The sequence below is a fragment of the Pogona vitticeps genome, chromosome 1 (assembly GCF_051106095.1).
Source record: "Pogona vitticeps strain Pit_001003342236 chromosome 1, PviZW2.1, whole genome shotgun sequence".
NCBI classification, from domain to species: domain Eukaryota; kingdom Metazoa; phylum Chordata; class Lepidosauria; order Squamata; family Agamidae; genus Pogona; species Pogona vitticeps.
Genome location: NC_135783.1, coordinates 308,591,112 through 308,619,104, shown reverse-complemented (window position 1 = coordinate 308,619,104; position 27,993 = coordinate 308,591,112). Strand labels below are relative to the sequence as shown.

General features: G+C 38.6%; 1 protein-coding gene and 1 long non-coding RNA gene across 4 annotated transcripts in view; one reads left to right on the top strand and one right to left on the bottom strand.

Annotated features, from left to right (window-relative positions):
• DPH6 (diphthamine biosynthesis 6) overlaps positions 1-27,993 on the bottom strand; it is a 335,370-nt gene that overhangs the window by 12,945 nt on the left and 294,432 nt on the right. The gene's annotated exons all lie outside the window — the stretch shown is intronic.
• Positions 5,219-20,156, top strand: LOC110076868 (uncharacterized). The gene is made up of 2 exons (XR_002300192.3): positions 5,219-6,296; positions 7,083-20,156. It is a non-coding gene; the product is annotated as an uncharacterized LOC110076868 (long non-coding RNA).

The following is a 27,993-nucleotide window of genomic DNA, read 5'->3' as shown; positions in this document are numbered from 1 at the left end:
GTGCCTCGCTTAACGAGCGTGCCATTTAATGACGAATCCGCATAGCGACCCATTTTTTGCGGTCGCTAATGCGATCGCATTGCGATGTTTAGATAGGCTAAACATCGCATTGCGATCATTTCTGCACCCGACTGCCATTTTGGGAACAGCTGATCGGCGGTTCCAAAATGGCCGCCGGGTGCAGAAAATGGCTGCCCGCACCATTTTCGCGCCCTGCACTCGCTTACCGGGCAGTGAAAATGGCGGCTGGATCCAGGATTCTTCGCTTACCAGTGAGTTTTTCCCTAATAGGAATGCATTAAACGGAGTTTAATGCGTCCCTATGTGTTTTCCCCGCCTGGATAGCGAAAAATCCCGATAGCGACATTAATCCTGGAACGGATTAACGTCGCTATGCGGGGCACCACTGTATTTTGGACTACCATGAACAAATTCAGTAAAATGAGAGATGAAATCTAAAATATTGTGATGTTTATTTGACTGTTACTAGACCTGATTATTAAATCTAAGATGAAGTCGCAAAGGCTTTCACGGCCGGGATCTGATGGTTTTTGTGGGTTTTTCAGGCTCTTTGGCCGTGTTCTAAAAGTTGTTCTTCCTAATGTTTCTCCAGTCTCTCTGGCCGGCATCTTCAGAGGACAGGAGTCAGAACTCTGTGCTCTGTTCTGCGTTCTGACTCCTGTCCTCTGAAGATGCCAGCCACAGAGACTGGCGAAACGTTAGGAAGAACAACCTTCAGAACACGGCCAAAGAGCCCAAAACAACTAAGCTGAAATCCTTTGCTCTTTTTTGAAAGAAGAAGGAAAACTGTAAAATTAAAACAGTTCTAGCTGGCAGCCCCACTGGTATTCTTGAGCATGTGCCAAGCCAGCAGGGGACACCCCAAGAATCCCAGTAGCAACTCATTAATTGCCCACTGGAATTTTACACTGCTTCTCTTTCACATGTGTAAAAATCAACTGGATTTCAACCATTCACTGATGACCTTTTGAGTCAAGAATTTAGGAGCATTTCTGGAGGGTGGGAAGGCAGTTCAAGAACGTGTTGAGAATTCAGCTTTAAGCTGGCATCCTCCTAATTATTGAATATTATAGTCCCAGAAAAGCTTAAACAATGAGCAGAATGAGCAGAACAGTCTTGGGATTGTGAGATCAGCCAAGTGAGCTCCATTTCTGTCAGTAAAGTAAATCAGCTAGAATAATTGGAAGACTGTTCTTCATGATTGCTAGTAAAAGTAATGGAAATAAAATGTCACAATTATTCCTCAAATGATAAAAGCAAATTCCCTTACATCCATCTGCATGAGTTCCCCAGAGCTTGGTGTTTTTTTAAAATAGTTGATTTCTATTAATTGTTATGGTGTTTGAAAAGTAATTTTCCTTACTTGCTAAAATGTTCCAAAATTAGATTGTTACTTTATTTTTTCTAACTTTCCATTACAGTGGTGCCTCAACTTACAACCAGAGATAAAGAGAGAAAAAAGAAAAGAAAAAGAAGGAAAACACACTAAATTAATACAATCACACTAAAGAACAAATTAAACATATAAACCAAATACAGTGTAATCAACTAAAAATTCCAGTTATAAAGTAAATTATATATAAAAAAAGAAAAAGAGAAAAATTGTTTGAAAGAAATACCCACAATGTTTATCCCCCACATATAACCCTGATCTGTCCTCCTCTCCCATGTAATCTTATCCTTTTAGATGTTATTGTCCTTTCAGATGTTATTGAGCTTGATGTAGTTAAGCTTAATGTTGTTAATATTAATATTAGTGGTGCTGGGGTGTGAGTCAGGGCAGGTCCCAAAGGTCTCAATGTGTCTCTTGCAAGAAATGGCAAGAGATAGCAGTAACAGCAAAGTCCAAGCCAGAGGTGATGCTTTCTAAGGCCCACTTGACTTCGCTCTCCAGGATGTCTGGGTCAAGGTCAGCAACCACACTACAGTGGGGTCTTGACTTAAGAACGGCTTGAGTTAAGAACATTTTGACTTAAGAACCGCTCTCATAGGAAAATATTGACTTGACTTAAGTACTTAGATTTGAGTTAAGAACTGAAAAAAAAACCACGTGGGAGGCAGGGAAAGTGCAAAATTTGAACTTTCAGTTAACTGTTGGCCAGTGAAAAGGGTGCCTGTCTGCTTCCTCACTCCTCCCAGCGTTTAGAGAGTGGATTGGGAGTCTTCAGGCTGCCTGGTACTGCCTGGACTGTATTTTCCCTGCCTTCCCTGAACCTTTCTTGACCTAAGAAAAAAAGAAACAAAATAGTTGGCTGGAGGCGGAATAGCAGCTTCCCATTAGTTTCTATGGACGGAAAAGGGCAGATACGGATCAAATGGTTTTCAATGCATTCCTATGGGAAATGCAGATTTGACTTGAGAACATTTTGACTTGAGAACCGCCTTCCAATACGGATTAAGTTCTCAAGTCAAGACCCCACTGTATCTGGGTTGTCCAGGACATCCAGATCTTTCTGGTATAATTCCTCTGTGTATTCTTGTCACCTCTTCTTGATGTCTTCTGCTTCTGTAGGTCCCTACCATTTTTGTCCTTTATCATGTCCATCTTTGTACAAAATGTTAATTTAATACCTCCAATTTTCTTGAACAGATATCTGGTTTTTCCCTTTCTATTATTTTCCTATATTTCTTTGCACTGTTCATTTAAAAAGGTTGTCTTGTCTCTCCTTGCTATTCTTTGGAACTCTGCATTCTATTTTCTGTAACTTTACCTATCTCTCTTGCATTTTGTTCCCCTTCTCTTCTCTGCTATTTGTAAGGCCTTGTTGGACAGCCACTTTGCTTTCTTGCATTTCCTTTTCTTTGGGATGGTGGTTTTTTTTTTTTTTTTGCTGAGTCCTGTACAACATTACGAGCCTCCATCCATAGTTCTTCAGGCACTCTGTCCACCAGATCTATTTCCTTAAATCTATTCTTCACTTCCACTTCATAAAGGATTTGGTTTAGATTTTACCTGACTAGCCCAGTGGTTTTTCCTACTTTCATCAATTTAAGCTTATTTATTTATTTATTTATTTATTTATTTATTTATTTATTTATTTATTTATTTATTTATTTATTTATTTATTTATTTATTTATTTATTTGATTTATATCCCGCCTATCTAGTCGGTTAGGACCACTCTAGGCGGCTTGAGTTTTGCTATAAGAAGCTGATGATCAGAGCTACAATCAGCTCCAAGTCTTGTTTTTGCTGGGATTCTAGCCTACAATAGTAGATATGATAATCATCTGAATTGAATTCATCTATTCCCGTCCCTTTTACTTCACTGACGCCCAGGATGTCAATATTTATTCTTGCCATCTCCTGTTTGACCACATCCAGCTTACCAAGGTTCATAGATCTTACATTCCAGGTTCCTATGCAGTATTTTTCTTTGCAGCATCGGACTTTCCTTTCACTTTCATCCACGTCCGCAACTGGGCATCCTTTCGGCTTTGGCCCAACCACTTCATTAGATCTGAAGCTACTTGTACGTGCCCTGCGCTCTTCCTCAGTAGCATGTTGGATGCCTTCTGACCTGAGGGGCTCATCTTCCAGCGTCATATATTTTAGCCCTTTGTTTCTGTTCATGGAGTTTTATCGGCAAAGATACTGGAGTGGCTTGCCAGTTCCTGCTATAGGTGGATCGCATTTAGTCAGAACTCTCCACTATGACCTGTCTGTCTTGGGTGTCCCTGCATGGCATAGCCAATAGCTTCTCTGAATTACTGTACCCCAAGCCTGTTCGCCACGACAAGGCAACAATCCATGAAGGGGTATAAATATAATAAATAAATAAATATAACATAACATAATATAATATAATATAATATAATATAATATAAATAAATAAATGATAAAAATAATACTTGAAAAAAAATCTAGTTTGAACATGCTTAAAAAGGTCTTTAATGTAACTTTTAAAAATATTTAGGAATTATCACTACTTACACCAATGAGGCAGTTTAGATCCTATTGTTACATTACTTTTGGATTTTAACTTCAGTGTACCTTTGTTACTCCCAAAGGAACTATTTACAAATATTTTACACAGTTTGATCTTTTACTTCTATCTCGGGTGGCCTGACATCAGACTCTCCTTAGAGCAGGATCAAAGGATTTTTTTTTTCATATCCAGGGTCATATTCTCTTATGGGTAACTAGTTTGGGGACAGTAGTGTGTGGGTTCGAAGCCCATGGATGACCTGATTCCTTTCTCTTTTTATACCATCCCTTTTGTCCCTCTCATATTTTATTTCTTCCTCCTTTTGCTTGCAATTCCTTTCCCCCCTCTTCCTGCCTGTTCAGCACACTGGTAGGGCAACAGTAGTGGCCGGTAGCTCATGCTAATGTGGTCTGAAATGACCACTTCTAGAACTCCTTTGGAATTAGAATGAGGTCCTTAAGATCCCTAGAGCTGCTCAATCTTTGCTTTGGAAAATATCTGGCTAAACTCTTGTAAGCCTTATCAAATTTGTATTTTGGAGAAGCATTGCAGTTGAATTAAAAGTTGTGAAATACTATACAAATATGAGCTAGGGCCGAGTTTTTAGCAAAATTTAGCAAGACACCTGTACTTCTGATATTTGCATACATGCTTGATCACATTAAACACTGACCTGACTTGTACAGATGGTCACTAATGACTCATTATGTTGACATATGTCTGGAAGGAGTTGTGCCATGCTGCAATACAGATTTATCTTCAGTCAGCCTGCATCCAATCTAACCATACTACATTGTTTCATCTTTGGTATGCTTTGAGGAGATGCAATCCCTCTGCCTTTCTCTTCTTTTGACTGAATTGCAAATCCTTACCATAGGACACAGTAACCAAGCTTTGGCTGGTATTGAGATCACCTGAAACAAATCTACAAAATCTGATCTGGTAGGTCAGGTTTTCAGGTTAGGGCTGGAAACTGTCGGCAAAGCTTGGAAAGCTTTACTGTGTCTTCTGTAAATCACGGACTTTTCTCTAAGACCATCAATCTGGCATTTTTCAAAAATATTAAATTCACTTATATATATTTTCTTTCCAAGGAAGCTGTCATGACACATACTGAAGCAAAGTTGTCCTTTAGTGCAGTGGTCCCCAACCTTTTTGGGACCACGGACCAGCTGAGCCTCTAAGGAAGGTGGGGCACCCCCTGTGCTCACGTGTGCTCTCGGCTGCATGAGTGGTGGGGAGCACATGCGTGCATGCCAGCATGAGCGCTCCCCCAGCCCTTCGCGCATGCGCAGGAACACCCACATGCCCTTGTGTGTGGGTGCCCAGGCGCATGCATGAAGGGATGGGGGAGCGCTCACACTGGTGCTGGCATGCATGCAAAGCAGCTGTGTGGAGAAGAGTGCATGGGGGGGAGAGGTCTGTCTCCGTGGCCTGGTCCGGCTCAGGCCACAGACTGGTACCGGGCCACGGACTGGGGGTTGATGACCTCTGCTTTAGTGGACACATAGACTCTGCTGTAACAGTGTCTGTTAATTGATCTGACATCCTGAGATGATTAGAGAAGAGGTTGGGAGGGGGGCAGGAGGGAGGAATAAGTTGGGTTTCATCATACTCTGCGTCAGTTTCAAAACTTAGATATACCTGATTGCAAGCTGTATTACAAGAAGTACAATATTGCTTGATTTGAGTTTAAAAGAGTAGTGGGCAAAAAAGGCAACATTTATGCCAAGTCTCTTGCCCCCAGTGTAATTTTTGCCCTTATCATATCTAAGAAAGCTAAGAAAGATTCTTAGGTGGAATGACGCAACAATATATTTTTTACTTTCTCCAGGGAATAAAATGAAACAGAACAATGTTATATACCAGAGTAGATCTTCTACACTGACATTGACTTGGCAATCACCCCCACACACAGGCTCTTTAGATGCTGCTGAAAATAAGAAGCACAAAACTCACTTCTCTTTGCAATTTACTGGAACTGTCCCAATATTAATTAGTTGTGAATTTTGGAAATTTGTTGGTCAGAAAAGCAGCAAGGTGGGCCGAGCTACTGAGAATCTAATGCCACAAATGTTTTGCAATGTTAAAGGGCCCTCATTGCTTTGTTTATGGACAGGTATGTTATAAATATGAATAAAGGCATTAATGTTAAACTAATTAACATAAGATGTTCGAAACAGGTGATTGGCTTCACCAATTATTTCATTTTCATGGCCATGATTCTGCCAATACATTACAGGGAAGTTAAAGCCAGGATTACAGTTATAAAGTTGTGGAATTAAGTCTTTCCCAAGATTGTAAACCACATGCAGTGACAAAAGTACCAAATACCCATCTGAACACGGTAAGTATATGATTAGTTCATTGTAGATCATTTCTATTGATCCAGGTTTGACTTCTCTGAACAGTTTAATCATAGCTGCCTGGAAGAGCGTAATGGATGGCTCAGGGGATTGGTTACGGGATACACAGCAAACCATTCTTAGGTCACAGGTTCAATCCCACAACCAGTCTGGCAATTACTAGAAGTCGTTACTGCAGCATCTTGTGACTTATGTGAAATAAACTAGTGAAATTTCATTCCAGTTTCCCATGAGAGAAGGTGCTTGAATACATGCGTGCACACATGGAATCCCTAAACAACATAATCTTAATCTATATCAAGGGCATGATAAACTATTTTATTCAGGTGGACATAAGACAGCAAATTACCAATCACTATATTGTCCACTTAATTACTAAGCAAACTGTGTATTATATTGTACAATTCTATGCTCTGCACAAAGATTGTGAAAAAAAACACACACCACATTCCCTTGATCCAGTAGTCATAGCTGTTTTTTTTTGGTCAGCCCCAGCAGTAACGCTAGAAAGTATGTACAGACTCATTAGAACTGATTTTCTTCAAGCCACTGCTTTGTGCCTCTTTCATTATCTAATCATGCTTTGTTAATAGTACAAGATAGTAATTGCTTCACAAGATATGGGTGGAGGTGTGGATGCTTTCAGTGATGCATCACCTACATTTGAATTATCCTGGGCCATTCTAGAAGTGTGATCATAAGCAATCTCACTTATAAATATCTTTAGGGCAAAAACTTAAAGGTTGGTCTGTCTTCATATTTTCCAGATGTGGCAGCTATGATAGAATATGCATTCGCTCGTTCGTTCGTTTAGTCGTGTCCGACTCTTCGTGACCCCATGGACCAGAGCACGCCAGGCCCGCCTATCTTCCACTGCCTCCCAGAGTTTTATCAAATTCATGTTGGTTGCTTCGCAGACACTGTCCAGCCATCTCATCTTCGGTCGTCCCCTTCTCCTCTTGCCGTCACACTTTCCTAACATCAAGTTTTTTTCCAAGGAGAATATGCATACAAATCAATAATGACTCATACAATTGTACCATACAGTTTACTTTGTGCTCCTTGCAGGCACCAGCATTTTGATTTCTGAAGTTTTAAAGTACATCCCCAACAAAGGCTATAAACAGAAGTTACGCTGTAGCTAAGATTGGATTTATGAAATAAAGGAAATAGAGAGTACAAACTGATGTGACGTTCTAATCACTTTTGAGAAACATGAAGGGCTAGTGATGGAGAGATGACCTCTATCTTGGCAAGGAAGATTTCCCCATAAAAGGGAAGGCCAAGCTATGAGACATAGTTAAACACTGCTTTGATTTATTCTTGTACCTGTTTCAGAAAGGATAGAAAATCACCACCATGAGCCATGGCCACATCGTCCAGTTTTAATAATACTGCAGTAGTACTGAAGAGAAATAAAGCATCCAATGAGAGATGTCAGTTTCAAAATGAAGCAAGATGTCCACTCTCTAAACCATTACGTCAGCAAGTATCACACCCTCTTCATTAAAGGGAGAGTCTACTGGAGGCTCCAAATTCTTTTTGTGTGTGACAGCATGCATTCCTTGGCCCAGTGAAAGAAAAGAATGTTTTGAAAGGTAGTTTGAAGTTTTGTTTTGAAAAAGTACATTAGATTTTTTTTTAACTGTCAGGGTAAAACAGAGCTCCGAATCGTAAGGAGTTGTCTCATACAGTGATATCATTGCTCCATCTAGCCCAGCACTGTCAGCTCAGACTAGTCACAGTTCTCCAAGGATCCAGGCAGGATTCTTGTCTAGCTCTGCATGAAGATCTCTAGTGTTCCCATATTGGTTTTCCATGTAACCCTAGCTAGCTGCCAAAAAGGTAAAATGTGCTCAGGATGGCAAAGTGGTACCTTGTAAAACCAAGACAGATATAGGCACATAATAAAATAGCTGAATAACTCGAATACAGTATACCTAAATATTTGCTAGATAACTGTCAGAAATGCAGTAATGTCAACTTTTAACTTTCCATCATCATGGAATCTGCATCCTCTCTTGTTTGAAAGTAGGACAATTCCTACAATGATTATAATAAATAATCTAATACATAAAAATATAGTTATTAACAATAAAAACAACACTAATATATTAAAAATAAAAATGACATATTAAATGGAATCTATTTCTAGGTTAACTATGAGTAAGAGGGATGTAGAATCTGTGGTCCTTTATTATCTCTCATTATCCCTAACCACTGGTGACATTGAGTTGCACAACATCTGTAAGGCAATAAATGTTCCACTTGTATGTTAGATGGTTATAGCCTAAGACTACAGACTCTTGCTGCAATCCAAAACACACTACTTGCTTAAACCTAACTTGGATGTACATCCTGGCACACATGAATTAAACTATGCTATTACTAAATAGTATAAAACAGGAGGGATGCACATTTCCTATTTTTTGGATTACAAATCCCATAATTCTCCATTCTGAGAATCCCAGACCTTACAGACACATAAACTGTGCTCACCTGAATAGGAGGCCTAACTAGCAGTCTTCAAGCCTTGGATGGACCTATCTTTCTATTTGAAAAAAAAAAAAACACCAATTGTGGCAGCTCCTTTCCAAATAGCAAGTTAGGCAAGCCATGAAGCCTGGCAACTGGGACTTCTCTCAAACACAACTTAGGTGACTATAGTATCTGGGCCTGGCAGGTGGAACTCCCAGAATGGAGAATTACGGAGTTTGTAGTCCAAGAAATCCAAAATACACATCCCTAAATCCTTGGAAGATGTCATTTCTCCTGTGTTCCACCTTACTATTTAATTTATGGAGAATTACCCTGCCTTATGTACTGGGTGTTGTAAAGACTACTGAGATAATGTGTACAGTGCAATCAAAAAACGTAATATCTCTTATAAAAAGCCTAAGTATTTTTGAAGAATTTACCAGAGTTAACCAATAAAAACATTTCCACCAGAAAATATGCCTTTGGTATTCTGCTCTGGAGGTAGAGAAGAAAATATAGGAAGGAAAATCATTTCACTATAATAATATAGATGATTAAGCTGATATATTATGGAGAATAAACTAATCTTTGTAATGGTTTATTTAAAGTTTTAACAACTAATATAGGTAAATGTTATATTTTTAGACAATCCACAGCTCTGCATCTTGATTTCAAATTATTGCTTTCTCCTTCTACTATGAATTGTAAAGTAAAATATTAAAGCAGTAAACTTTTTCTTGAAAATATAGTGCTCTGTTATTTATTTTCCTATACTCCATTTCTCTCCAGGGAAATCTGGAAGTTTTAAATCCATTGATCCCTCACACTTTCAGTATTTGCCTTCCTCTTGGTCTCCAAGATAGTTTCTGTTCGCCAGTCAAATTCTGGAGATTTGTTTGCAAATTATAAATCCTATTGTGGTTTCATCTTTAACTAGTGACCGGTATTTTATTTAAAGGAACCCTTCTCATAAAGTGTTTTATTCTGAAGGCAGGCTAAAGATTTACAATATGCTAAACCAGGCAAAAACTCTCTAGTAATCAGCAACAATACATTTTACACTCTATCATAATAATTTTTTCTGCCTCCATGTCGATAAAACTTTCTATCCTTTTTACAATGGTTTACAACTTAAATAATTTAATACAACAGTTGTTATATTTTTATTGCAGGCTTATAAAACTTGTGCTGTAAGTCTCTTCCATGCAATATATTAACCAAAAAATGACAGAGGAGACGGGTAGCTACTGATTACTAAAACTATAATTCAGGCTTGAAGTTCTGAAGACGTTATAAACGGCTTTTGCTTCACTTGCACACTCTAGATGTGTCTTTCAAATGAACTGCCTGCCTCTTGGCATTCAATCTCTCTGCATCTATTACTTCCCTGTGTATATATTATAAACAAAAAGGCATTCACATTGAGGACGATATACACTATAGCACAATAAACTGGTTCTAGTCAATAAGCATAAAGGATCAGTAACAAGGGAATCACACGAACAGTCTAAGAGGAACCTGTCTGGAGCAACCTTTGTTAAATAGATGGAGCTCCTTCTAGGCCATAGTTTTTCACCAGTCTTATGCATGGCCTTACAGAACCAGTAGATTTTCAAAGAAATCTTGCACCCGGACCTCATAGCAGGAGGTTGACATAACCAATTGGAACATGCTATTAAACTGGAACTGTAGTTCTTTTGTAAATGTAAATGAAAATCCACCCTGGCTGTCACTGGCTGTTTAAAGCTCCAGAGCTATTACAATGGTAATTTTTGTTTCTCCTTGAAACTTTGAGATGTCCATATAGATTGGCATAGGCAAAAGATAGATCTCTGTGAAGGATGCCAGATCTAGTAGTAAACTCTGGATAATCTGAAATAGATAATGACCACTCAGTGCACACATCCTTCACATGCTGCTGCCATCATCATCACTGTTGTCATGTGTATCTGAGAATTGGGTAGCCTATCAATCTTCTAGGTGGCTGGATAACCCAGTGGTATCTGTGGAGCCAGAGACTGGGAGTTTGATTTCCCACTGTGCCTCCTGCGATAAGACTCAATCCGTGTACTCATGGGCAAGCTGCACAGTTTCAAGGTGCCCTAGAAGAAGGCAATGGTAAACTACTTCTGTGCATTTTCTGCCTTGAAAACACTGGAAAGGGTTGCCATAAGTTGAATTGACTTGATGGCACACAACATATACATACATCAATTTTTTGTCAACATTAAATATACTGAACATATTTAGGCTGCATTATGGACGGTGAAAATGGCATCTTGCTGCCTTTGTTTAGTAAATGCATCTCCTAACAGGTTAACAAAACTGTGATCCTTACACAGTCTTTTTTACCAAACTTTCTGCAGGAGAGGGAGGGGCAATGAGAATATTAAATGTACCAGGGAAGGAAAAGGATGTGCTCCATTTGCTCTGCAATGATAATCTTTTACAAAAGAGGATTTTTATTATTAATTCTTCGCCTTCTGGGGATATTATAATTTCTAGAATGTAGAAAATGCCTTAAGCACAAGCAATTTGCTGAGCTAGACTGAATTTCAAAATGTTTCAAATGAGCTGATAAACAACTGCATAATTAGCCATTATTAGATCCAGACTGCACAATACACATATCCAACTGAGACAGCCAACGGATAGGGAAATTGGGGATATTGTTTAAAACACACACACGCACGCACGCACACACACACACAACAAAACCAAGAGCAAGTGTTCTAGTTCCACTTCTTATATTTTCCTTAGAAATGCAGATTATTCTATCGACTAAACCCTTGGGGTTTTAATCATTAAACACATACTTCTTTATGAATAATGAGGAGTTTATAGGCTGAATATAACCCATACGCTAAAGTGATTAGATTGCAAGCTGCCTCTATCCTCTCTCATTCAAAACATAGATTCACTGCAAAAGGATGCAAACAATTTTTTAAAAATTGTCTCTAAGATTCCTTCTATCTTTTGACCTAGATTCACTTGCCATGTCCTTAAACCGTAAGGCCTATTGCTGAGACAATTTACTTCACATCATAACAGGTCCATTTCCTTGAGATCCTTAGAAGGAAGAGTGAAGCAAATTTATTCAGTCCTGGTCTGGGGAAAAAAAAGAAGATGCTAAGCTCTGACATACGATCAGCTTGGGGTCTTTGCATATAATGGCTGCAATATGCTGACTGAGCCACCATTCCCATCTTATGGACAGACCAGACAGTATATTTAACATACATTTAGAAGAGGCACTCCGTTACCAGGGATGCTCTCAGAGCACATGCACAAACTCACACATGCTTGGAGACACACCTGACAAGAGTGAGCCTTGACACAGAATGGACAGCACATCTCACACTCATGCCGAGCTATTCATAAGAAGTAAAATATGCACAATGATTCTATTGGGAAATACCAAAGATTAAACAATAGAGTATATAGTAAATACGGGGAAATATAGGGTCAAAAGAAGCAAACTCACATGGTTCTCAAATTCAGACTGCACTGCAAAGTTCTGCAGTGCCTGAGAAGACTACTTGCAGAAATGAGATATGAATGAGAAGAATAAATAAAGGAAATATATCTTCCTATACCACACATACATAGAAAGAAATAAATGGTGGGGGGTAGACTGGGGAGCCACTAATGTGTGGGGATAGATTAAGGGTGACAAAATTACCTCTACTTAATCTCATCAGAATGTCTTGGAGATGGTGAGCACTGGGACTCCAGCTGGAACAATGTGAGGGAATTCTTGGGCAGGGATTAGAAGAGAGACTAGACTGTCAGAGTCCTACACCAGAAACTGGGAATTTAGAAGAGCAACATAGGCTAGCAAGATTCTCTGGCTGAAAGGAGCCTGTGATTTCAGCTTAAAAAAATGAAGTCTGCACAAAGAGGCTTGGGAGGGATCAGGAGCAGCAGGGTTCAAGCAGAGATAGATACAAAAATAAGATCCCCCCACCAATACCCAGAACAACTAATATTTGCCCACTTGCAAATCATTTGTCTACTCAACCTGTTCTGCCCTGATTATAATCATGCCACCCGGCTAATCCAGGAACAATGATAATAGAACAAGCCATTTGACTAAACAGGAAGAAGAAGAGGGACAAACCATTCTAGAATACTTGCTTTCCCAGACCTCCAGACAATGCTTCTAGCATAAAAACAAAAGAAAGTGATTCAATTTACCTGGCCTTTCTACAGAAGTGCTCTCCTGTGAGATGACTCTTTTGCTGGGGTATTCATTATCTTCTATGTAACTTTGATAGGGATAGTTTAGAGCTATATTCCTGTCAATGTCTCTTGGGGCTTGGCTCACATTCAGACTTGAAGTTATTTTGTTCTCTGGGCTGTTTTTGATCTGTACTTGTCCTTGGCCCAACAGGTTTTCCAATTTAAAAAGTCTGCAGTGTGCACATACAGTCATGGCCAAAAATATTGGCACCCTTGCAATTCTGTCAGAAAATGCAACCCGTCTCTCAGAAAATTGTTGCAGTTGCAAATGTTTTGGTACTCACATGTTCATTTCTTTGGTTTGCGGTGGAACAACAGAAAAAACCAGAAGAAAAGTCAAATCTGATACAATCCGACACAAAAACCCAAAAATGCACCGGCCAAAATTATTGGCACCCTTAACTTAATATTTGGTAGCAACCCCTTTGGAAAAAATAACTGAAATCAGTCACTTTCTGTAACCATGAATGAGTTTCTTACACCTCTCTACTGGAATTTTGGACCACTCTTCTTTTGCAAACTGCTCCAGGGCCTTCAGATTTGAAGGATGCCTTCTCCCAACTGCTGTTCTGAGACCTCTCCACAGGTGTTCTATGGGATTCAGATCTGGACTCATTGCTGGCCATTTCAGAACTCTCCAGCACTTTGTTTGTTACCCTTTCTGAGTGGTTTTGAAATTGTGTTTCGGGTCATTGTCCTGCTGGAAGGCCCATGACCTCTGGTAGAAATGCAGCTTTTTGACACTGGCCACTACGTTGCACCCCAGAATTCTTTGGTAATCATCACATTTCATGATATCGTTCACACAGTCATGTCATCCAGTGCCAGAAGCAGCAAAACAACCCCGAAGCATCTTTGAACCTCCACCATGTTTGATTGTAGGGACTGTGCTCTTTTCTTTGAATGTCTCATTTCTTTTTCTGTCAGCAGTGCCATGATGTTCTTTACCAAAAAGCTCTACTTTTGTCTCATCTGTCCACAGTACGTTCTCCCAGAAGGACTGTGGTTTGGTCACATAAGTTTTGACATACTCCAGTCTTGCTGTTTGATGCCTTTGTGTCAGCACTGGTGTCCTCCTGGGTCTCCTACCACAGCATCCCTTTTCATTCAGATGTTGACGGATAGTGCGGACTGACACTGTTGTACTCTGTATCTGCAGATCAGCTTCAATTTGTTTGGAAGTCAATTTGGGTTAAGTATCACCATTCAAACAACCCTTTGTTGTAATTTTTCTGTAATTTTGCTCTTCCGTCCACGTCTTGGGAGGTTAGCTACAGTGCCGTGGGCTGTAAACCTCTTGATATTGCACACAGTGGACACAGCAACATTAAGATCTCTGGAGATGGACTTGTAGCCTTGAGATTATCAATGTTTTTCCATAATTTTTCCTCTCAAATCCACAACTCTTTACACTTCATCCTGTTCTCCATGCTCACAACACAAAGGTTCATTCAAATTTTCTCCATCTTAATTGGTTGCAAGTGTGATTACTATATAGCCCACACCTCTTACTTGCGACAGGTTTGTCTAAATACAAATTATAGGAGCATCACATTCTTGAAAAGCAATTATTTCTTACAATTTAGACAGGGTGCCAATAATTTTGGCCAGTGCATTTTTGGGTTTCTGTGTGGGACTGTATTAGATTTGACTTTTCTTCTGTTTTTTTTTTTTGTGGTGTTCCACCGCAAACCAAAGAAATGAACATGTGAGTACCAAAACATTTGCAACTGCAACAATTTTCTGAGAGAAGGGTTGCATTTTCTGACAGAATTGCAAGGGTGCCAATATTTTTGGCCATTACTGTACATGTCTTAGCAAGAATGAGATGCTGCGGGGGTATTGTACAAAACTGGCCAGTTTGGAAACAACTTCAAGTGCCTGTCATAACAAGTGATTTTCATCTTTAAGTGGGGAAAGGCATCTGTTTGTCACAGCATTTTGATATAACAGGCTCTATTTTGTGATTAGTTATTCAAAGGTAAACACAAGCTTAATTTGCAAGTCTGATTGCTTAGGCATGTATCTCTGGATGGAAAATGTTATGTTATGAGGAGAAATGGGTTAATGAAATGAAACATTGCCTTTAATGTTCGTGTTTGACATCTCATTCATTCATGCACATGCGCGCACAAACACATACAATATCAATTTTAAAAAAGTATTGTTGAACTTATGAAACATACTTTTTTATCTTTCACTCTGTGAGATTATTTACCAAAGACAGTACAAAATATTATTTTTATTATTAATTCTTCTCTCAATGCCTTCAAGTCCAGGCAAACTGTGTGCTAATTATGCACAGTAACCTGTTCAGCTGTGTCACTGATGCCCTTTAACTAGTCCTAGCAAATATGTAACTACAAAAGGTCCGGAATGTGTTGAAAGCTTTAAGAGAAGAATCTTCTTACCTATTTGCTCACGCTATAAAAACAGAACTCTCTCCCCTCCATTCTGTCTTGTCCTCCCTCCATTTTGACACTTCTGCCAGTAAAATATACTAGAAAGCGATACAGCTGCCAATTGTCTCTGACAGTCCCTGCTTTTGCTGTTTTGAGCAGTATGTGGTTTCAGATCTGCTATACAATTTAACCTAGAGGTAAAAGTTCCAAGTGCAAGAGGATACTCTTTCTTTTTCTCTCAAGTCTCTGATAATAGCAACGGATTAATGATAAAACATGCATCTTTAGCTCAATCAATTGGATGTCACTTTCAAATGATGCATACTCCAAACTTGGGGATCAGAACATATTCCTTCTTTGAGAGATTTACTTTGAGATAGATTCTATTTATTTTGTTTATTTAAATCTCTCTCTCTCTCTCTCTCTCTCTCTCTCACACACACACACACACACACACACACACACACACACACACACACACACAAACACACACAGAGAGAGAGAGAGAGAGAGAGAGAGAGAGAGAGGAGAGAGAGTGTGTGTTTATTGTATTTTTATTATTTTTACTGAACATTATGGTTTTTATGGTATGATTTTACTGTATGTTCTGAACCGCCCAGAGAGTGTTCACATTAATAGAACGCTATAGAAATAGACACACATAGTTTCACTACACCTGAGCAGCATGGAATTTCATTGTTAAAAGTTCATTCAACACTGAGAAACAGACTGTACTACAGATGGATGAACACGTTGGTTGGTCATCAAATAAACTAACCAAGTTGAGTGCATAAAGGAGGAATTCCAGAATTTTCTTTTAGATTGATAGAGAAGATTCCCAGTCAGACTGAAAGCTTCACCTGTACAGGTGCTCCTCACTTAACGACCGAGTTCTGTTCTTATGACTTGGTTGTTAAGTAAACTGATAGATAAGTGAGAAGGTTAATGGCAGAAACGGGAAGGCGCTGGAGCCAGCTGGAAGAGCAGCAGCAGCAGCAGCGTTATTGCTGGCTTGGTGGGAAAAAAAACACCTAAAAACTTCTGCATGGCTCCTGGCTAGTTTGAGAGTCACAGGGAGCCACGAGGGGTAAAGGGCTCCTCCATAAGTTTTGCTGATTTCTACTTCAGTTGCGACTTGCTAAGCAACAGGATTTCAGCCATAGTTACTATTAGGAGGAAAGCCAAATTTCTTTGCCATGTGTATGTGTTTTGCAAGAGAGAGGGGGAAATTGAGAAGAAATAACCATAAGTTTCCTTTTCATCCACTGTGGGCAAGAGTAGAAGGAACTGGCATAAATTTGCATGGCCTGCACAGTGCCAGGTATTTTACCAATACCAAGTCCCAGTCTTTTTGCTTGAAATCATGCTTGTTGATAAATTGTTAAAAATTCATTAGCTGATCACAGTCATGCTAATCAGTGCATTAAATGTGCAGCCCTGTTGAACTGAGCTTCCTCTCCTTCGGAATATTACACATTAAAAAGGAAAACTTCACATTAAAGCAATATCATTATCCATCACCTGTTGCCTGAAATAGTTAAAATCACAGTGCAGAACCCTGTTACATTATAACAGACACTGCTTCAGTTATAATAATACCATCTGGCGGCCAATTAGTCCCTAATACAATTTTATTCTTCATGGAATTTTGTAAGTAAAACGTAAAACAGTCAAAATAGTTAATTGGCCTACTGGGGGAAAAAGCTGCATGGCTGATCTCTTTAAGTATGGAAAAATGACTCTGGTAAAAGAACTGTATCATTTTTCATAGAGGGCTCCTCCCCTCCTCTTGAAATCAGTGTGTGTTTAAATATTTATCATGTGTCTAGTATGCAAAAAAATAACACTAATATGATGTTGAAAATTTTGCAGTCATAGTACTTCACCTGTTTTTAACATACAGTAGACCATTTTCTAGATGGTTGGATTAAACAAAACGGACTAGAACCAAATGCAAACTACAACTTGATTGTGGGCTTGCTACCTTGCTTGATGTAGGGACATGTGAAAAATATATGTTAGTTATCCTGCTTAATAAGTAGCTGTACTTTTGAGGTTCACTTTCTAACAGAGTAGTGACAATTGTTCTAACATATAAGCAGAACGGATGACATAAAATGCTGAAAATATACAAAAAAAGCACTCTGAATATAAGCCTTTACAAACAGGTCACACTGAAACATTTGTAAACCCCTTTATTTTTCAATGGGAAAGATAAAAAGGTGTTGTTTGACTTTTTTTCCCTTCCGGTGATACCAGTGGGACACAGGAATTACCAATTAAGATAGCCTGCACTTAAACGCAAGAAGGTAGCTAAACTCCAGTTCAAGAAATTAGTGCTGCCATATTACCTGGTAGATATTCCACCTGGTCCCTGTGTAGCTAGCAACTGGACCAGTTTCTAAGCTTTCATTTTTCAAAAGAAAAGTAAGACTTTAGTCCTCGAAGAACCACAAATTTAAGGTGACACCTGCAGTCACTTTATCACCTCCAGTAGGACCCTCTTATCCGTGGAATTAGTATCTGCTGAAACACTTATCCAAAGTCTGAAAATATTAAATATTGTGTTTCCCCAAAAATAAGACAGGGTCTTATATTAATTTCTGCTTATATTATGAGCATCCTGAAAAATCATACTAGGGCTTATTTGCAGGTTAGGTCTTATTTTTAGGGAAACAGGGTATATTAAAATAAAAATCCCTCTCCCAAAATATTTTTAATGAACCGGCGACTAGAGGGAGCTGCAGACCATGCTATGTATAGTGTTCCCTATTATAATAGTGTTCACTATTATAATAGTGTTTACTATAATCCACATTTTTCAGCATCCATGGCAGGGCTTGGAATCAATCTCCAATGGATATGGGGGGTCTTATTGTATTTATTTTTGAGGAAAGAAGGGTTCTCTGTGATCAGCCATCTTGAGTTCAAAAGGATGGCATAGAGATTGTATACAGCAATGGCTTTGGGTAGCTGTTGAAATTGTGGGAAGATTTGGTCCTAGCTAGTTTGCAAACAGCTGAAATCTGTTAGTGGCGCTGCTTCCAAGCAGCACATAGAAAGCAATGAAGCCACAGCAAGGAATGCTTGCTCAGGGAATATAAAGATTATAGTCCAAAAAGGGATTTTTTTCTGAGTGATGATATTATGTAATGTATTGCATTTCCTGTTTTGCAGGGGGCTGGGCTTGATGACCTCTGGGATCCCTTGTAGCTCTACAGTTCTGTGGCCCATAACCTCACAGAGAGCAATGCCTGCACCGTGGGAATAATGTCACTTGGAGGAAGGAGCAGATTGCAAATAATTTGACAGTTCCTTTTTCTATTTTGGGGTATGTGTGCAATTAGCTGCAACTGCAATTTGCTGTGGCAAGTTATGCAAACCTTACATGAACATCAATAAGGCCTCCAGCCAGCTCATCTGTAACACAGAGGGCAGAAGCCTCTGATGAACTGCAAAGCACAACTGTTCTGTGGTCAGAGAATTTTGTGCAATGCTTGGCTTCCAGTTATTCAAAATAAAGACTGGGCCCATTGACAGCTACGGGGCTTTCTGTTTTGACAAGGGGATTGTGAACACCCCCTTATGCAAATAGCAGAAAGGAGAAAATGTGCACAAAATGGACTGTTTCATGCATGGTAAAAAGAGTCAGGATTTTGGCCAGACTGTTAAATGCACTAGAAAGCTTATATACAACATAGCTCATATATTCATATAATTACAGTCTTCATGGTTCGCTGAATTAGTAATCCTCCTGAAAAAACACAGTATTGAAATGACCATAAAATATCTTTATGCACTAATCTCTTACTTTATTTATTTCCCCTTGAAGGATTTCTGGAAACCTTTATATCATTAATGGACAAATTCCATCTCTCTGATACATCCATTAGCTGCCACAGATAATTCTGATCTGTATAAAGAGTAACTGTTTAAAGCAACTAATTCACATATCAAGTACTTAAGGGCTGTACAATGTTAAAGACCTTGCATATCTTTACACATTATCCTTTGACAGGAAATTCTAATTGAGACCTTAAACCAGCAGATGGATCTTCCCTTGTCAAAGAAAAGGGAAAATAAATGCTATTAAAGTAGCCATATTGTCCAGTAAAATTTATTGCGATTTTGTTCAGGGTACAGGTGAGTTTCTGGATTGTCTTTTTTCACCAAATCACAATGTACTGGCCCAGCAGTGTCTTACTGTGCCAGAAACAACATTATTATTTTGTTACAAATCAAAAATAAAAGTGCAAATGGGATATAAAAGTGTAAGAAAATTTTTTTTTTGCTTAATTTACTTAATAAATGCAAATTTCCTCAAAACCTGGATACTATTGAAACAATACACAGCAGTATGAACATGGGACCACATAGAAATGATGTCTGTTGTTTTCAACTCCCAATGAGTCAAATCTAACTAAAGCCTCCATCTAGTTAGAAATAGTTATGCTTTGATCCATTGATTTCAACACTTGTGATGGATTTTGCTGTAAAAATGCAACACCTCTATCTCTAAACTAGAAATGGCAAATGAAATTGTATTATGTTGTAACCGCTTACCAGTTCTGGAGAAAAATGCTACATAAACACAGCTTGAGAGCTGCCACCATCCAGCTCTTTGTGGTGGAAAGGAATTGAAAGTAAAAGGAGATTAAGAAAATAGAAAAAGATGAAAGAGAAACAGGCCAACGAATACAGGCAGATCGAAAAGAAAAAGACAGTGTAAACCTGAATATATTTGTCTGCAGAATAGACATATTCCAATCTGTTTGGTCAACTAAATCAATGATTCATTCATTCATTTGTCTTATTTAAAACAAAGTAAAGTGCGCTGCTTATATACTGCTCCATAAAGCTTAAAGCTCTCTCTGGGTGGCTTACAATATAATTATTCAGGCTACACATAGGCAGCCTTTCTCCTGATCAGAGGACTCTGATCAGGAGACAGCTCACAGTATTTAAAAGAATAGGTTTAAAAACACAATAAATTATATATTAAAAACAATTAAAATATAAAACTAATTAAAATACATTGAATGATTAAAAACATGTAAAATGTTATAAACCATCTTAACTAAAAATGGCATTCAAGAACTTTGTCATGATTGTTAAAAGCCTACCTTTTCCTCTTTCCTCCCAAACGTTTGCCTTATGCCTTCAATGGAAGGAGTATCTAGTTATGGATTTTTGTAAACTATTGTACTTTTCTGTTGGGGTCCATGTGACTGAAAAGAGAAGTAAACTTATACTTAAAGAACTCTTCAGTTCTACTATTTGACGAGGCAACTGTCAAGAGCTTCAAGTCTGTTGAGCCAATCTATAATTTCCCGAGCCCAATTGTTTCTCTTGCTGTGATGGTGCTATGAAACTAACTTTGCATGGGGCATAATTGAAGGCTTTACTAAATTTATATGATCAAACCTCAGAACACAGCTTTTAAGATTTCATTAGTGTGGCTTCCAAAAAAATTCAAAGAAAACAAAAGCAGTGTTGTTTTTCCATTTTACAAAGCCATCAAATGCTGGACAGATGCTTTAAAAGGTTTTAGTAGTTTGTATCAAAATGATATTCAGCACCTTATCTCTTTAAACGCTATTCTTTTTTCTTTTAACCTCACCACATTCAGCCTGCTGGTGGCAAAAGGACATAATCTACCCTGTGGATTTGTATGAGCTTTGCTCTGATTCTGCATTTCTTATTACTATCAACTCAATGTCTCCCACCTATCCTGCACAATGGTGCATGGGACGGGATGGTACATATTAGTTTCATTCCATACTATTGCCCATTAATTTATTTTATTCCTCTGCCCCATGCAGTATCATTTTTGTTCTCCCATAAGCATTTATTTCTCCACTGTTAATGCAGCCCACCTCTCCCCAAGTCTGGATTCCCTAGAGTATTCCCTGCAGCAGTCGGATGGAAAAACTTCAAGTAAAAGTACCACCAAGAAATTCCAGGAAGCTGAGTGACTTGAAATGCTCCGCAAGCAGATGGCCTTAGGAAAATGATTAATTTAGAAAAGCAATTGCCCTTGTGAGCCCCTTTATGCAATATATTATCAATATAAAAGGGAAGAAGACATTCTTGGGGTTGCACAGCAAATCTGCTGTGTGGACTTTTTCCTAATTCTACTTAATGCTATTCTTAATTAAGCTGGACAATTAAAACGTACGCGTAAAAGGTATTCCCCCCTCTCCAAATCAGAATACTTACTATTAAAAAGAACAATTTGTTGCCATTTTATACAGATTGTCTCATTTCGTCACCCACATTTCCTTTTTGTGTTCTACGTTTCAGTGAATTCTCATCTCCCACTGCTACAGGCTATTAAACAGTGGAAGGAAAGCTCAGTTTAAGTGGAAAGGTAATGAAACAGGTAAAATCACACAAAAGAAAGTTAAATGGTTTTAGGCAGTGATACAAGCCTTGTTGTAGGGGGATCAGTCACGTTTTCCTATTATGCTGCCATCTATTCATGCTTTATACATCCATGGGGCTTCGAGAAAAGCATCCAGAACACATTTATTAAAGACAGATTGCAGATTCCATTCATTTTATAAAACTGCCATTACTTGATTTTTCATTGGAACTGGGTCAAAGTATCAAATATGTGAGCCATAAAGTAAGCAAGCAAACAGGCAAATAGCTTTAAGTTTGAAGGAGTGTCCAATTCCAATTTAAAACTAAGATGTGGAGCTGGAGGGCTAACCTACGAAGTGCCTTCAAGATCATATATATATATATATTTTACAACAAGACACACACGCCCTCTCTCTCTCTGCCTGAAGGCCTGATAAAAAATTAATGAAGCAGAGGCAATTAATATCAGATATGAAGAAGATTCAGCCCACATATAAGGGATATGATCCTACTGTGGATACGCTGTCAAACATTCTTAATTTTTCTTAAAGATTTTCAAAATCACAACATGATAATGCTGACACACGGACTCTCTTTCACAACAGTGACAAAGACAAGCAGAACACCAGATCTAACGTATTTCTGGTATCTGTTTTTCTTGATTTCTTAGCTTTTATTTTCATAATGAAGGAAATAACTAATTTATCACAGAAATGTAGCCTAACAGAACTTTATGAAGTCTGCTACAAACAGACCTCAATGGTATGCTTTTATTTTTATTTTTAAATATTTGTAAGCTGTCTTGAACACTATGCTTTGGTGAAAGGGCAGGGTATAAATGTAATAAATAAACACATAAATGTATTATCTTTTTCTCTTCCCAATACAGTAGTGGAAAGAACAATTTGGATCTTTTCTTAATATTTTATTTTCCAATATGAAATAGAAGTCCAGCCTTAGACTGGCAGGGAAAAATGCGCATATTACAAACTAGTATTTAGTGGGCCACAGTTCACAACTCTGGCTTTATAACTTCTTCATCTGTAGCTATGTTTCTTATACAATGTGCTGCTAAGCACTTCTAAACCTAAGCATGCTACAGACTTACCAGATATGATTCCAAATTAATACAGACTGCAGAAGTGAAATATAATTCATTCAATTTCAATTTAGGTTTATGCAACTCTGCTGGAAGAATAGAGGTATTCCGTCCATTCCTTCCTATGGCAGCCCTCTAGCTGCCTGAGGGTTCAGAGGGGGCTGTGGTACTATGGGACAGCGGGATGAATATAGATATTTAAGTGAGAACCTCTTAATTTTATAGCTAGCTTAAACTGGAGAGGCTTGAGACTTCATTTACAAAGGAAGTAAATCCAATTAATCAAATGCCATCCAGCAATAAATTCAATGGATGGAGATGAAATAGGAGTGAAAGCATGGACATGTGAGGAAGAGGAAAAAGGAGGTGGAGAAGGACGCAAAGGAAGAAACTTCCAAAATATTTCCAAACATCAGAGAACATGCAGAATACGAAGACCAGAGATGGGGATAGACTTGAAAATTTGTGGTTTGTGATGGTATGTGGTTTCGCTATGAACTACGATCTACCATGACCCAGTTCACAATTTGGTTTTCAGTTTGTGCCCAGTGAGCGGAGGGGCCTACTTGCTCCTGTCATGCTGCTGCTGTCACGCCTCCTCCAGGTAGCAGCAGGGGCCATGGTCTGAGGCAACAACCAGGCTCCTTGTAGGGAAGTTGAGGTGCTGCCACAGACCATGCTGTGTCCCAGCTTCCTCCCAGCTGATATTATATGGTTCAGATCTGAATCTGAACAAAACCTGGGGAAATCTTAATTTTCACACCATCCATTGATTTAAGACTTAAGACTTAAGATTTAAGATTTAACATGTCTGTAACTTTTATTTTTTTTTTCCACACATGGGTATGAAATCTGAGAAACAGTAGAGAATAATTCCTGTCAAACTGAGGACAAGCAGGTCTAGGGGCTTCAGGTTTTCCTCAAAAACGGCTGTAGATCTTTGGTTAGGTTCAGGGTGAGGGGTTTGTCCAAATCAGTTGCATAGCTTTACTTAATTTAAAAAAATTGAGTATCTGAACTTTTAAAGATAAAGAGTGAACGAAAAGCAAAGGTTCCAATACAGAAACCTGGAGGATTGTTTTGAGGGAAATAAGCAAAAAGACAACGGACAGAAACATGAAAGTGTGACAAAAACCAAGACAAAATGGGACATAAAACCGAAAGAAGAAGCAGTTAACAGTTATCAAGAAATGAGGACAACAAACCAAGAAGAGAAAGACAATGAATCTGAATTAATATTGTGGTGTATATTACACTTATCCCGAAATTAACGTGATGGAGAGTATACAAATGTTTTAAGAAACACATAAAATAAACCTGTGCTGATATCTGGATAGAAAAAAAGGATGATCAGTTATAAATGTAATATAATTTTTGGATGATAGGCCTAGATACCAGTTTGATGAAATGCAGGATCAGAACTTGGGAAAACTACTTTTTTGGATTATAGCTGCCAGAATCCCCCAAAACACTGACCACGATGGAAGTTCAAAAACCTAGTTTTCCAGAGCTCTGGATAGAACAAAGACTATGTCTAAACAATATAAGCACAGAAGAAGAAGAAATGGAAACATAATTACAATATTGAAAGGATTGAAGTACCGAGATTCTCTAGAAATTAAGTAATAAAGATGAACTATGTAACATTTATTAGGGATGTGCCAGAAATAGAAAGTAGTAAAACCGTGGAAGAACCAGAAGTCAGGTCTGTACTTTAAAATGTCCACTCTGTTCCCAGATGATATTACAATCAGTTGACTGACAACAGGAAAAATTTTCCTGGCAGAGATGGGAGCCAGAGGAGATTTGTGTGCAGACTTTTTAAATTACTATACGACCACTTGAATTTCCCATGTCTATTGTAATATGCCAAACTAGGATAAATCAAGCAGACTTTTAAGATGTTTTGAAGCTTGGGGGAACAGGGAAGGGGAGGGAAGGAATGCTATTTTACAGCAATTTGGGATTCTTTCCGACCACCTATTTCAAGAGTCCCTTTCTACACTAAAGAGCTATTAGAAGCAATAGCTGCAAAGGTATTTTGGTTTATGTTCTCCTTGTGATCACAACTGATGACTGGGAGGCTGTTACAGTACTGTAGACATTAACAAGAAGTATCACTTTGGGAAAGCACTCTAAGAATATAACACAGTCTGGAACCAAGCTGTAGGGTCTTAGAAAAAGCAAAGGGCGCAGGGACCAATGAAGCCATTCCCAGGTTTCCTACAACTGCCATTCATTATTTCTCACAACTCCCATTAATTTCAATGAGAAGGCTTGAAGAGATGCACCGAAGTGAAGCAAGAATTTAAAGAGAAGATATTATTTGAACTTTGTTTTATTTTGTTTTGACTCCAAACTCCTAAAACTACATTTAAGGCAGTGGAAGATGTTTATTACTTACTCTATTTCAGCTTTATTTAAGTGTCAAGACTACAGCAGTACAGTGGCATTAACAGGAACGTGTCTTCCACTCCATATAGTATCAACCCATTTCTCTGGACAGGAAAAACGATGTCCTTCCGCTTTGTTCTTAAAAATCCTCATACCATCTTTTGAAATCTTCTGAATTCTCCACTGCTTCTGCAAGTTCGTAGTTCCTTTTAGGAGGGTACAGAGTGTTCTTCAAGTTAAAATGGGGCTGCACATTTAAGGCATTAATTAGGAACCGAAAAAGTGCACAGAGATACCAATCACAATACAATTCACGAAGTGATATCATGCAAGAGAAAATCCCAGAAACTGACTTCTTTTTTTCATCAGTTAACTACTTCTCACCAAACACAAAGCAAATGTCAGGCCTGTTTTTCAACAAGTGCGAATGGTAGAGAGCAGAAGAGGGTGTCCTGTAGACCATCTTGATTGCAGCCATTGATGTTGTCAACAATCAGGCTGCCCTTTGCTATGTAAAGCTTGGCAACGCAGGCACAATATTGTGGAACAATATTGATCCATTTCCAGTTTTTTAAATCATAGGCACAGTAGCACATATATCTCACATTCATAAACCAAAGGTTTTTTTAAAAAAAAAGAATTGTAATTCTGGGCTTTTAAAAATGAGAATTTAAATACACTACATAGAAATTTCCATCATATCAAATTACCCAGTTCTAAAGGATTTCTGGACACGTCTGGAAGTGAAAGGAAAGTCCGATGCTGCAAAGAAAAATACAGCAGAGGAACCTGGAATGTAAGATCTATGAACCTTGAGAAGCTGGATTTGGGCAAACAGGAGATGGAAAGAATAAACATTGACATCCTGGGCGTCAGTGAACTAAAATGGATGGGAATGGGCAAATTCAATTCAAACAATTATCATATCTATTATTGTGGGCAAGAATCCCGTAGAAGAAATGGAGTAGCCCTCATAGTCAACAAAAGAGTGGGAAAAGCTGTACTGAGATACAATCTCAAAAATGACAGAATGATTTCAATACAAATCCAAGGCAGACCTTTCAACATCACAGTAATCCAAGTTTATGTTGAACAGGCTGAAATTGACCAATTCTATGAAGACTTACAACACCTTCTAGTACTGACACCAAAGAAAGATGTTCTTCTTGTTATAGGGGACTGGAATGCTAAAGTCAAGAAATAAAAGGAACAATAGGTAAGTATGGCCTTGGAGTTCAAAATGGAGCAGGGCACAAGCTAATAGAGTTTTGTCAAGAAAACAAGATGGTCACCACAAACACTCTTTTCCAACAACACAAGAGGTGACTCTACACATGGAAATCACCAGATGTGCAATACTGAAATCAGATTGATTATATTCTCTGCAGCCAAAGATGGAGAAGCTCTAATCAATCAGCAAAAACAAGACCTGGAGCTGATTGTGGCTCTGATCATCAGCTTCTTATAGCAAAATCAAGCTTAAACTGAAGAGAGTAGGAAAAACCACTGGGTTAGTCAAGTAGAATCTAAACCAAATTCCTTATGAATATACAGTGGAAGTAAAGAACAGATTTAAGGAACTAGATTTGGTGGGAAGAGTGCCTGAAGAACTATGGATGGAAGCTTGTAACATTGTACAGGAAGGAGGCAGCAACAAAAACTATTCCAAAGAAAAGGAAATGAAATTAAGCAAAGTGGCTGTCCAACGAGGCCTTACAAATACCAGAGAGGAGAAGGGAAACAAAATGCAAGGGAGATAGGGAAAGTTACAGAAAATAGAATGCAGACTTCAAAAGAATAGCAAGGAGAGACAAAAGGGCCTTTTTAAATGAACAGTGCAAAGAAATAGAGGAAAATAATAGAAAGGGAAAAACCAGAGATCTGTTCAAGAAAATTGGACATATTCAAGGAACATTTTGTGCAAAGATGGACATGATAAAGGACAAGAGTAGTAGGGACCTAACAGAAGCAGAAGATATGAAGAAGAGGTGGCAAGAATACACAGAGGGATTATACCAGAAAGATTTGGATGTCCCATACAACCCAGATAGTGTGGTTGCTGACCTTGAGCCAGACATCCTGGAGAGTGAAGTCAAGTGGGCCTTAGAAAGCATGGCTAACAACAAAGCCAGTGGAAGTGATGGCATTCCAGCTGAACTATTTAAAATCTTGAAAGAAGACGCTGTTAAGGTGCTATACTAAATATGCCAGCAAGTTTGGAAAAATCAGCAGTGGCCAGAGGACTAGAAAAGATCAGTCTACTTACAAATCCCAAAGAAGGGCAGTGCCAAAGAATGCTCCAACTACCATACAATTGCACTCATTTCCCACGCTAGCAAGGTTATGCTCAAAATCCTCCATGGTAGGCTTCAGCAGTATGTGGACCGAGGACTCCCAGAAGTGCAAGCCGGATTTTGAAGGGGCAGAGGAACTCAAGACCGAATTGGTAACATGTGCTGGATTATGGAGAAAGCCAGAGAGTTCCAGAAAAACATCTACTTTTGCTTCATTGACTATGCAAGAGCCTTTGACTGTGTCGACCACAACAAACTATGGCAAGTCCTTAAAGAAATGGGAGTGCCTGACCACCTTATCTATCTCCTGAGAAACCTATATGTGGGACAGGAAGCAACAGAACTGGATAGGGAACAACTGATTGGTTCAGAATTGGGAAAGGAGAACAACAAGGCTGTATAT